We start from the raw sequence: 12724 nt of genomic DNA on the forward strand, positions 1-12724 counted from the left end.
CTCATCTGTATTTGCTGTGAGCTGAAAGATCTTGTTTTCTTAGTTATCATGTTTACTTCCAATGATTCTTTTAATAAGGAAATATTTTAGGAAGATTAAGTGATAAGTAGGGGTTTGCCATAAGCCATATCAAGAATCCATCTGTGTTTAAAGTGACACAGAAAATTCCAGTAACAGGGCTCCCTGCAGATCCGTATAGATCAAAGACATACTTACTTATTGCCCATGCCACCAAATGCTGAGCTAGATTCACGTAGCTCTTACGTCGGCGTATCTATGGATACGCCGCGTAAGTAGAAAGATGCGCCGTCGTATCTATGCTTGCTATATACATTCCAATAAAGAACATCAGATGTATTGGCTTCTCTGCTCCCGGCCGAGAGCGGAGATGACGTCACCGACAGCTCAGCTTTCCTCACGCGTTACGTGGCTGGTCACGCCACTTAATCATAGGATCAGGTCGTAGAAGTATTGTTTAGTAAACCAATACATGCTTAAAGCGGTGGTTCCCCCTTAAAAACAACTTTTTTTTATTCCACTGCCCCCCCACATTCCATCACGATTAAGGCTATTATTATTTTTTTCCTGCTGTACATACCTTAGTACAGCATATTCACCCGTGCATCCGGGTTGCGAGTCCCGCGGGAGTGGGCGTTCCTCACATGCTGTTGATTGACGTTTTGCCCAAAAACGAGCTCCCCCCTGTGGCGTAAGCCGCGTCACGGTTGGCGAAAGGAGCCGAACGGCGAGTCGGCGCTATACTGTGCATGCGCATCGCCGTTCGGCTCCTTTCGCCAATCGTGACGCGGCTTACGCGACGGGGGGAGAGCTCGTTTTTGGGCAAAACGTCAATCAACAGCATGTGAGGAACGCCCACTCCCGTGGGACTCGCAACCCGGATGCACGGGTGAATATGCTGTACTAAGGTATGTACAGCAGGAAAAAAATAATAATAGCCTTAATCGTGATGGAATGTGGGGGGGCAGTGGAATAAAAAAAAGTTGTTTTTAAGGGGGAACCACCGCTTTAATGTTAAAATTGCCTACATGGTAATTGCATTATTTCCACCTTTTTTTCCCCCACACAATTTAAAAACACAGGAAGGGTAAAATAAAACGTTACTTTTGCTAGAATTACCGTAATAGTAGTCACAAACTCATATTCAGAGTGTAACATGCAACATGTTACAAATGCACCTGACAACACCCACCACCTCCGATCCCCCCATTTTAACAGTGAAGATGGGATCCTCCCCCTTCGTTCATTATCTCAATCTAAAAAAATTATGGTCATGTGGGAATTCCGCCCACATCATTCATTCACAGTGTTCTGTGAATGGGAAAACTACAAGTACTTACAGCCCTTGCGGCTGTCAACTTGTAGTTCTCAATGAGGCCAGGTTAACACCTATGCAAATTGAATGCACGTTTCCCCGCATTCAATTCACATAGCAGGAGAATGTGACTGGCTCTCTATGGAGCCGGTTCACATATCTCCACAGCAGGCCCGCATTCAATTCACATAGCAGGAGAATGTGACTGGCTCTCTGTGGAGCCGGTTCACATATCTCCACAGCAGGTACGCAGGTGTGCCGGAAAAATGCGTGCCTTTTTTGGTGCGTTTCAGGTTTGATTTCAGCCCAAAATTCGGGGCTGAAATCGGACATGAATCGGTGAACCAGCATGCTCCGGACCCCTGCTGTGCGCCGCATGCGGCAACAGTTTGAACCTGGCCTCAACCACTAGGTTCACCTTTGAGGATTTTTTAATCTGGAGAGAGGGTAATGTTAGATGCACTGGTAAATTTGGATGGACTTTACTAACAAATGAAAGATGAATTCCAGGCATGGAATGCTTTTGCATAGTCAAATTGGTCCAGTGTTGACCAATGTAACTATGTACTGGCAGCCCTCCAGCTGTTGCAAAACTACAAGTCCCATGAGGCATTGCAAGCTGACAGTTACAAGCATGACTCCCACAATCAAAGGCATTATGGGACTTGTAGTTTTGCAACAGCTGGAGGGCTGCCAGTTTGAGACCCCTTGGTATAAAGCATACCTGGCTAATGCCCCTGGAAGCTGGAAATCACTGAAATGGACACCATTACTTTAGTGATCTCTATTAGCTTCTGGATCCCATGCTGAGTGACCAGCCTGATAAATTGTGAACACATGAGGTTGGCTGCTCAGAACGGGCACCCTTCAAAGAATGTTTTGCAGTCTATGAACAAATGCAAAGTGGTCTCTGATTGGATGAGGTGGAGAGGCAAGGCAGTGATGTTACAATTTCCACCTCGTCCAATTAGAGAACGCTTTCTGTGATCAGTCCATGCTGAGTGGCCAACCTTGTGTTCACAATGCATCAGGCCGGTCACTCAGCTCGGGAGCCAGGAATTAGTGGAGATCACTGGAGTAGTGGTGTCTACTTCAGTGATTTCCACCTTCCAGGGGCATCTGCCAGATATAGTACATACAGGGTTACATTGGTCCAAGCTGGACCAATATAACTATGTAAAAATATACATTGGCTGGAAATTTTTCTTTGAAGCTAAAATTCAACTAATAATTTTCAATCAGTCATAGAACCGTTTCTTTTTTTCCTTTTGGGGGTAAAGTTTTTTACTATATGAATCACCCATGCCAGTGTTTAATGGTTTGTCTCAACCCTCTAAAGCCAGATACACACACACGGGCGGACTTTTTGACAACAAACTTCAAAATTAGCACGTTTTCAAAAAAATCCGACCGTGTGTACGCTCCACTGTACAAACTTTTTCGTTTTTCATCGGACAAAAGTTTGCTCTGCAAACGGACAACTTTTCGGCAACAAAGGTCCTACGGTGCAAAGTCCTATCGTGTGTACAGAAGTCCATTGGACTTTTGTCCAAAGTACAAACACGTATGCCCAGAACCAATGTTAAAATCAACCAACAATAGCAGAAGTTGACCAAAAGGTGGCGGCAAAGAGCAAAAAAGATCTGAAAAACCACGTGATTTTGAGAAAGTTTGCTGAAAAAGTCCTGCCGTGTGTATGCAAGTTCACGGCCAACGCCCTTCAAACAAAAATCCACGGAAACGTTTGTTTGAAGTCTGACCATGTGTATGAGGCTTAAATGGGTTGTAAAGGTACAATTTGTTTCCCTAAATAGTTTCCTTTACCTTAGTGTAGTCCTCCTTCACTTACCTCATCCTTCAATTTTGCTTTTAAATGTCATTATTTCTTCTGAGAAATCCTCACTTCCTGTTCTTCTGTCTGTAACTCCACACAGTAATGCAAGACTTTCTCCCTGGTGTGGAGTGTCGTGCTCGCCCCCTCACTTGGATTACAGGAGAGTCAGGACACTCTCTACGTTGCAGATAGAGAAAGGAGCTGTGTGTTAGGCGGCGTACACACGGTCGAACATGTCCGCTGAAACTGGTCCGCGAACCAGTTTCCGCGGACATGTCCGACCGTGTGTAAGGCCTAGCGGAAAGGTTTCCAGCGGACAAAAGTTTCTTAACAAGCTAAGAAACGTGCCTGCTGGAAACATGTCCGTCGGACATGTCCAATGGTTAGTACACCTAATCGGACATGACCGCTGGTTATGACGTGTAACCAGCGTCCCGAAATCCCGCGCATGCATCGAATTGATTCGACGCATGCGTGGAAGCATTGCACTTCCGTGTTTGAGACGTCGGTGTCTTCTACGTCACCACGTTCTCTGTCCGCTGGGATTTTGGTCTGATGGTGTGTACACACATCAGACCAAAAGCTCCCAGGAGACATGTCTGATGAAAACGGTCCGCGGACCGTTTTCATCGGACATGTCTCCTCGTGTGTACAGGGCCCTAGTGGGTGTTTTGACTCTCCTGTAATCCAAGGGAGGGGGGACACTCCACGCCAGGGAGAAAGCCTTGCATTACTGTGTGGAGTTACAGACAGAAGAACAGGAAGTGAGGATTTCTCAGAAGAAATAAGGACATTTATAAGCAAAATGGAAGGATGAGGTAAGTGAAGGAGGACTGCACTAGGGTAAAGGAAGCTATTTAGGATTTTTTTTACCTTTACAACCCCTTTAACCGATACTATACCTTGACAGCTTGTTCTGTTACAGGAAGTCGAAAAATAACAGACTTTCTGGACAGAGCACCAGGTGAAATTAAAATAAAAAACAAAAATTAAATGCAGCTACCACATCTAAGAATTTGTAAGCTGCAATATAATAAACTTGAATACCACTTTAAAAAAGTACTGTAGAAACATTGAGATGTAATCGATTATAATTCACACCATGACAGAGACTCATGGGGAAGAAGCAGCACTCTCTGTGAAGTGCAGAAAGATAATTCACTGCTATGAAAATGAAATAATACCGTGCAGCTTTTCTGTATCTGATAGTTGTCGTCCAAGTTTATTTCTGAAAGTGAAGCAAACTTTAGTTGAAACATAGTAAACTTATTCTTTCTAACACATACATATAATTATTTTGTTCAGAACATGCTTACTGGGGCTCACATTGTCCTACTGTATGAAGCATTTTCTTGTGTTTTTTTTATGTTAAATGACTAGGATGTGATTTATTTTTTGCTAGCTGCATGAACTTTTAGCACAGGAGGGATTAATGGATTAAAATACTCTGGGATGAAGTGTGTGGATATGCAGCTAATAAAAATTTTCACAGAATGAAAGTCTGCCTGTTCTAATCCTCACATATTTGTGGGTGGTATGCTAACAGTTATATCGTATTTAAATCAACTAATACATTTAACTAAACAGCATTTACTCTTCATCATTGTGCGTATTTGCTGCTAAATAATGTGTTAGAACTGCGAGTTTAAAATGGTCAGTAACAAGATAATCCTAATCTTATGTTTAGATAATCACAATTAAATTACTCATAAATAACCTACATAAAATGTACAAACTTGCTGTAACATAATATTAAAAGAGCCTAATTTACTAAAAATAAATGGTGAAGAGCGGGGAGAAATCGCCATGGTATGCTTTCATCTCTGGTTTGCGTGTACTTACGGATTGGATATACAAAGGCATTTTAATTGTAAAAAGTGCACTCAAAAAGTTATCATTTGCTACTCTTCTTATCACGGGCGTGTGCAGGGGGTATGCTAGGTGTATCTGGGCCCACCATCAATCATGTGGTGTCAATTGCCCGAGCTTCCCCCCGTGTTGCGCTCCCCCATCTGCAGTGCTGCCAACTTCCCGCCTCTCCACTCCCCCCGGCTGTTGCGTAGGATGGGGCTAGTGAACATGTCATTCACCACCCCTTTTTCTAAATGAACACAGTAAACACACTCACTGCGTTCACAACTGAAGCTTCAATTTGTGAATGAACAGGAAGCCACTTAGTACATAGCACTTCCTATTCATTCACTGTCCAGTGCAACTGAATCTGCAGAGAAAGGCATGTGTTTGAGCTTTGGGGCAAAGTGGATTTGATTTAAATCCCTAGTAAAAAGGCTTGATTTAAATCATAATTTTGAGCAAATGTTATCTCTGTCCCGCAGCGGCCCCTCCTCTGACTCGCTGTTGACTCACCGATAATCCCATTCACTTTAATGGGGTGGCTGGTGATGTGGCAGTGACACAACAAGGTGAGAGATGTGGCGTCAGCAGGTAAGTGGATGCCCGCTAACAGGCGCTGCCATGATGGTCTTTAAATGTGAAGCCTCGTACACACGACCGGTTTTATCGGAAAGAAAACTGCTGGGAGAGCTTTTTGCCGAGAAAACCGTGCGTGTGTATGGTTTCTCGTCGGGAAAACTGCCAGGATTCTGGACGAGAAAAATAGAGAACCTGCTCTCTATTTTCTCGTCGGGATTCTCGGCAGTGTTTTCCTGCCGAGAAACCTGAGCATGTGTATGCTTACCTGGCCCCGGTAAGCCCGCGCATGCTCGATGAGACTTCAATGCATGCACGGTAGATTACAAGGCATAGTGTAGAGTGTAGAAAAATGGCGGCGACGGCATTGAATGTGACAAGCGCATGCTCGTCGTAGTTGATGACGTCACCGCGTTCTTGCCATTCAAAAGAACGGTGGTTACTCACTACTACTGTATGTTCAGGACATTTGGAGTGAGATTTGGTGATGATACTACATGCTGATTTGTACCTGGAGGCTCTGATATGAGGAAACAAACCCCTACCTCTGTCAAAATGTAAGCATCCAAATAGAGACACAGTGCAGAGCAAGTTAAGATAAGTCAGTAATGGGGAATGGTCAGCTGCAAGGAGCCTACATGCAATGCTGGTGACTAGTCATAGCCACTTGCCCTCTGACGTCCTCTTTTTGGAAACAGTTCAACTTCAGTTTTAACAAAGTAATAGAGTAGATCGTACATTAATGTTCAATGACTACAGCATGGTCCTTGTTTTGAGTAAGGTGCACATCTTGTCCACAATTGATACTCCAAAATACACACATAAGCTTGCAAAATCAGGCCCAGTATCTTTAAATATTTGGTCCAGAAAGTAGCTTTAGATAACAGGAGGCTTCAGTGCCTCTTCAAATCAAACAATGACAGGTCTGCTAAATCTTCATACAAGAATCTATAAAATTAATATTAAAGTGGTTGTAAAGGATATATTTATTAATTAAAATAAAAAACATGTTATACTTGTGTATAGGAATGAGCCGAACAACCCCCCCCCCCCCCCCGTTCGGTTCACACCAGAACCTGCGAACAGACCAAAAGTTAGTCTGAACTTTAGAACCCCATTAAAGTCTATGGGACTTGAACGTTTGAAATATAAAGTGCTAATTTTAAAGGCTAATATGCAAGTTATTGTCCAAAAAAGTGTTTGGGGACCTGGGTCCTGCCCCATGGGACATGTATCAATGCAAAAAAAGTTTTAAAAACTGACGTTTTTTCGGGAGCAGTGAATTTAATAATGCTTAAAGTGAAACAATAAAAGTGAAATATTCCTTTAAATTTCGTACCTATGGCAGCTGCTGACTTTTAAAAAATGGACACTTACCTGTCCAGCGCGCCCACGATGTCAGCAGCCGAGGCTGAGCAATTGCTCGGTCCTCGACTGCTTCCGCCGCCATCCTCAGTGAGGGAATCAGGAAGTGAAGCCTTACGGCTTCACTGCCCGATTCCCTACTGCGCATGCGCGAGGATCGCGGTGCGCCTTCACTGGTCCCTGCCCTCTCCCGGGAACAGTGTTTCCCAGAAGACAGCGGGGGAAGGGTGTGACGTGACAGGCTGGATTCCCCACGGGGATCAGAACCCAGAAGTGGTGCAAATACCTGTCTCAGACAGGTATCTGCACCCACCTCCCCCTGAAAGGTACCAAATGTGACACTGGAGGGGGGAGGGATCCAAAAAGTGGAGGTTCACTTTTTGTGTGAACCTCCGCTTTAAGTCCTGATAAGTGACACTGGATTAAAGAAAATAACATTTCCAAAAAAAAATGGTCATCAAAAATCAGTTTGGACTAATCCACGGTGATGACATAATCCACAATAATGATATAAATGGCAAAATGCATGTATATATATCAAACGAGAATTCAATTCCTTGTATATCACCCGGTGAATCACAACACGGATAAAAGTGCCCACCACAGTTAAGGTTATCAGCTTACCAGATGGCAAGTGTAAACAGCAGTCAGCTATAGCCCAGCTGCGGCCTTTAACATATTACAGATGATGGGATAGCAAACAGACAGAACAACAGGAGAAATCTGTTTGTAGATCGAGAATGAATTCTGTCTTTTCCGGACTTTCAAAGCACTCTTCAAGGCTAGAATTCATTCAAACAATAAACAAAACATGTGTATCCACGAGCACCGAGCTCGCCTGCGTCACTTCCAGTTGCCTCTATGTCCCTACATGTATCGTCAACGATCACGTGACTTCATCAGGGGATCGGTTTATTGGACGGTTTATTGGCACAGCTCTCTATTTTTTAGTCTGCTTATTTTGTGTGTTATTCCACTAGTGCTGCTGTCTTTTTTGATTCTTCTATATCCAAGCGCAGTTTTTTGTGTTTTAATTCTCCTATGGATCAAAACGAATTGCACTCCTGTGACCTGTTTTCAGCAGAGAGCAGTCTGAAGTCCGCTCACCGATGATGTCACTTCCATCAGTCAAGGCAGCACGTCATCCCGACTTCAGAAGTCCTGATCCATCATCTGCCTTGACTGATGGCAGTCTCAGCACCTCAGTGAGCCACTGAGATGGCCGCTCCCTGTCAGCGCTGTATCCTGGCCTAGGCCAACAAGGCCCAGGCCTAGGGCAGCACTTTGCAGGGGGGCAGCACGGAAAGAGTCCCCGCCGGCTTGCGCTACACTTTTAGTGCAGCACCAGTCTTATGGGGCGGACTGGGCTGAAAGGCAAATTAGTCTAGCGCCCCCATAAATTGGCTGCACAGCTTACGTTATGCGGGCGGCCGTCATTCCGCAACTGTGGGGGAGGGGGTGCTCCTATAATTTTGACTGTCCTATCATCCTGGACCACAAACCTTCCTCACTGTGCTATATGTTTTCTGCTGCACCATTGGCATGGTTATATCTTCTTAGTCCTCTCCATAAAATTATCAGAAATTTGTGCTAAAGTAGAACTATAGGCAACACTTTTTTTCTTTTCATTTTGGATAGAGTAAGGGGAGGGTTATAACCCATGTCAGTTTATTTTTTACCATCCCTGTTCCATTGCAGAGATTTCTCTTCACTTCCTGCCCCATAGCCAAACAGGAAGTGAGAGGAAATCTATGAAAATTAAGGGAATCCATTGCCCCCGCCTCCCCAGGCCTTCAGAACTAGTGTCCCCACTCGAAAATTTCAGGGGGCGGGTCTTAAACAGAAAGGGGTGTGGTATTGACAGGAAGTGGTGGGTTATTTTTAAATTAGGGGGTGCATGAGTTTGGTCAGGCCTAGGGCAGCACAAAACCTAAATACACCACTGCTCCCTGCCTCTCTACAGCTCAGCACTCCAATGAGCAGTCAGCATTGCTCTCCTCTCGGGGGTCTGTGAAAACTGAGCCATTGATAATGTTCGGTGGCTCGGTTCTCAGTGCAGAGACGCTGGGGGACCGATGCAGAATCGTTCTGATGCTGCATTCACCTAGGTAAGTATTAATAATAAAAAAAAACATACTTCTCTTTTAAATGTAATGAAGAACAAAGTGTATTTGATTCAAGGCAAACCTGTACCTAACCTGTGCATTTCAAACTTAGCATATGATGAAGAAATGCATAGACGCAAGTTATCCTTAATGTAAACGCATGTCAAAATGATCAACAGATGCAGAGATAACAATAAGTTACATTATACATAATGCAAATCTCCAATATGCAAAGTTTACATCTGGCCCTGCCCTTTTCTGCTTCCTTTGATTTTTACAAAGACGGTTGACATCACCATGCTCTTGAAGTTAACATTTCATCAAATGTTTAGTTTGAATTGCCTGGGTGTAGAATAGGTTTTCTTTCAGTCAAGCAGACTGCACTATAATCTATTTTTCTGTGCATCAAAATAACAATCATATAGATTTCTATGACGTGCTTATCTAGTGCAATTATATTCAGCAAACCCCACAAACACAGCATTTATACACAGAATAAAGCATTTAACCCATAAAAAACTACAATAGAATAAAGCACAGCAAAACAATACAAAAAAGCACAAAGCTTACGCAGAACAGAACATGTTCAACAGTATTAATAAGCCTTGACATTATCATCCTCTGCATTGCCTGCAGTCCATGAAAAATAAAATACAAAAGAATGGATGAAGGAATTTATTCAATGACTACTTTTTCTCTATAGTGACATATATAGTGGGATACAGCAATTCTGTACCTGCACAAAGGACCTTGAAAAGAAAATCGTAAAAGTACACTTCTGATTAAAATGAAGCACCCATTCACCGATGAGAATATAATAAGCAGCTACATTCAAAAGCTTGGGTATTTGCCTCCTCTTATTTACATTCACACACTACACACCAAACGGTACAGGATAACTCCAAAACATCTCAAAAAGCGTATTTCTAGCTACACTTTTTTTCCTTAATTTTAGATCAGGGGTGTCAAACGCCATTTCATTGTGGTGTGATGGAAGTTACTAAAATGAATATTTTGTGTTATGATTAGAACCACTGAAATGTTTTTCTTTTATATTATTTTCTTCTATTGTTTTTATTTCTTGATAAACATATGTATGTGTGAGATTATACTACAAGTGTTATAATCCTTAAAGAGGTGGTTCACCCTAAAAACTACTTTTTTTTATTACAATGGCCCCCCACATTACAATACGATTAAGGCTATTATTATTTTTTTGAAGCTGTACATACCTTTGTACAGCATATTCACCCGTTGCGAGTCCCGCGTGAGTGGGCGTTCCTCACATGTCTGTGATTGACATTTTGACCAAAAACGAGCTCCCCCCGTCGCGTAAGCCGCGTCACGATTGGCAAAAGGAGCCGAACGGCGATGCGCATGCGCAGTATAGCGCCAACTCGCCGTTCGGCTCCTTTCGCCAACCGTGACGCGGCTTACGCGACGGGGGGGAGCTCGTTTTTGGTCAAAATGTCAATCACAGACATGTAAGGAACGCCCACTCCCGCGGGACTCGCAATGGGTGAATATGCTGTACAAAGGTATGTACAGCTTCAAAAAAATAATAATAGCCTTAATCGTATTGTAATGTGGGGGGCAATTGTAATAAAAAAAAGTAGTTTTTAGGGTGAACCACCCCTTTAAATGAAATGACAGATATAATGTTTTAAAGTCAGCTTGAAAATGGAGACACAGAGGGAAATGATTGAGTAAAGACAGATGGTCTCCTAAACCTCCTCCCCCTCCTTCTCCTTCCTTCACTGAGGGACCAAATATGGCTCTGCCCCTGTAAGTTTCAGGATTGGACCCTGTTTCTGGACATTCCATAAGGAACTTCTGTGCCACATGGCAAGAAGAACGTGTGCAGCACTCACAGGAAGACCACCTTATATGGACTGACCTTATATGAACTAACCTATGAGTGTGTGATGTCTTTGTTGATAAAAAAGACCAATAAAGCTCCACCCCCTTCTCTTTGGCTGAACGTTGGAAAGGTGAAGGATGTAGACTGTTTCTCTCTCTGGTCTGCGTGTTTCACTATTATGATTTGGGTCAACGGCAGAATGGGGTTCGCCCTGAAATTGTGTCAGGGGTCTCAATCCTTATCAGTGGGCCACACCAGCATTAGGACTGCCCTCAAAGGGCCAGTTGTATCTATAATAGATAGATGTCCAGGGCACCCCACCCTCCCTTATATTACAGTACACCCCCCTTACCTTGTTCTGCTGCTAAGAAGAAGCTGGGGTGTTGCTGGGAAGCAGAATGTGCAGGGTCTGGAGGAGAACCAAAGGAGGGCTGGATCTGTGAGGCTTCAAGGACTGAGTGATTATGATTGGTCAAAACAGTCAGGTGCCAGCGCTGACCAAAAATAATCACTGGAAGCCCTACTGGCGTAATGGTAGCTCATTGTTCATAAAGGGAAGTACAGTGAGTACTGGGGAGGGGGGGGGGGTTAGTGTTGGTGAACTTACATATTAACTAACATCCTGCGTTTAAGGTTACATAATTACATAGTTAAGTTGAAAAAAGACACAAGTCCATCTAGTTCAACCAAAAAAAAAAAAAAATCCCGTATACACAATCCTTCACCCACAGTTGATCCAGAGGAAGGCAAAAAAAAAACAGCAAAGCATGATCCAATTTTCTACAGATGGGGATAAAATTCCTTCCTGATCTCCCGAGAAGCAATCAGATTTTCCAGGGATCAACTTTATCTATAAATGTCAGTACCCAGTTTTCATAAATTAATCTACTGAACTGGCCAGAACCATCTCTGGAGGGAGTCTATAAGAATTGAATGCATATACATTATTTGTGGTATAGGAACACTGAACCTGGAGGTGATATTTCCAGATAGCAAGGCTAATTTGGCACAAAGTTGTGTCAGTGTTGAATTGTAAAGCCTTGTACACACGATCAGATTTTCCGACAGGAATTTTGTGATGACAGTCTGTTGTTGGAAAATCCACATGCTTTAAAATGATCCTCCAACAATTGTGTGTTGTCAGATTTTCTGATCGTGTGTACAGAAGTTAGTCTGACAAAACTCCAAAGTACAAACACGCATGCTCGGAAGCAATGCTCACCATAACACAACATTAGCAGAAGTTGCCCAAAAGGTGGCGCTAAAGAGCTGAAAACCCATGTAGTTTCATGTTCCACTGGCAAGTTGTACACTTTCAGAGCACTTGAAACACAAGTTCCAATTCACACTTTTCCAATTTGTAGAAAATGTGCGTGGCAAGTCTACAGCAAGAAAACTAAAGTTGCAGTGGTGAGGCTACAGCCAGAACTCTGCAAGTCACAGTGGTGTATTTTGTGCATGTACTCGAGAGAGGAGCCGGACTGCAGGAGTTGGGAGTAGGCAGGCCTCCCCCAGAGGCAATCTGCCACCTTTCTCCATGTCCCGGGTGGCAATGGCAGGTGTGAGGGGGTCCTCCCACACAGCCCGCCCTACCTGCTCCACTTTGAAGCCCAACGGGGCAGAGGGACTCCCTATAAGGGAGTGAGAGGATTTGCCCACTCAACCATCCCCGTTAGTCCTTCGCCTCTCTTTTTAGAGACCGCGTGGTCAAAGTGTGTACATGTTAACCCAATTTCGAGTGCGTATGTAAGTGTGGTGGTTTTTGTGTGGGCGTACTAAGCGCAGGCTTACCTCGC

General features: G+C 43.6%; 1 protein-coding gene across 3 annotated transcripts in view; it reads left to right on the forward strand.

Annotated features, from left to right (window-relative positions):
• ZNF385B (zinc finger protein 385B) overlaps positions 1 to 12724 on the forward strand; it is a 665073-nt gene that overhangs the window by 331482 nt on the left and 320867 nt on the right. The gene's annotated exons all lie outside the window — the stretch shown is intronic.

Source organism: Rana temporaria, chromosome 6, assembly GCF_905171775.1.
Source record: "Rana temporaria chromosome 6, aRanTem1.1, whole genome shotgun sequence".
Taxonomy (NCBI): Eukaryota; Metazoa; Chordata; class Amphibia; order Anura; family Ranidae; genus Rana; species Rana temporaria.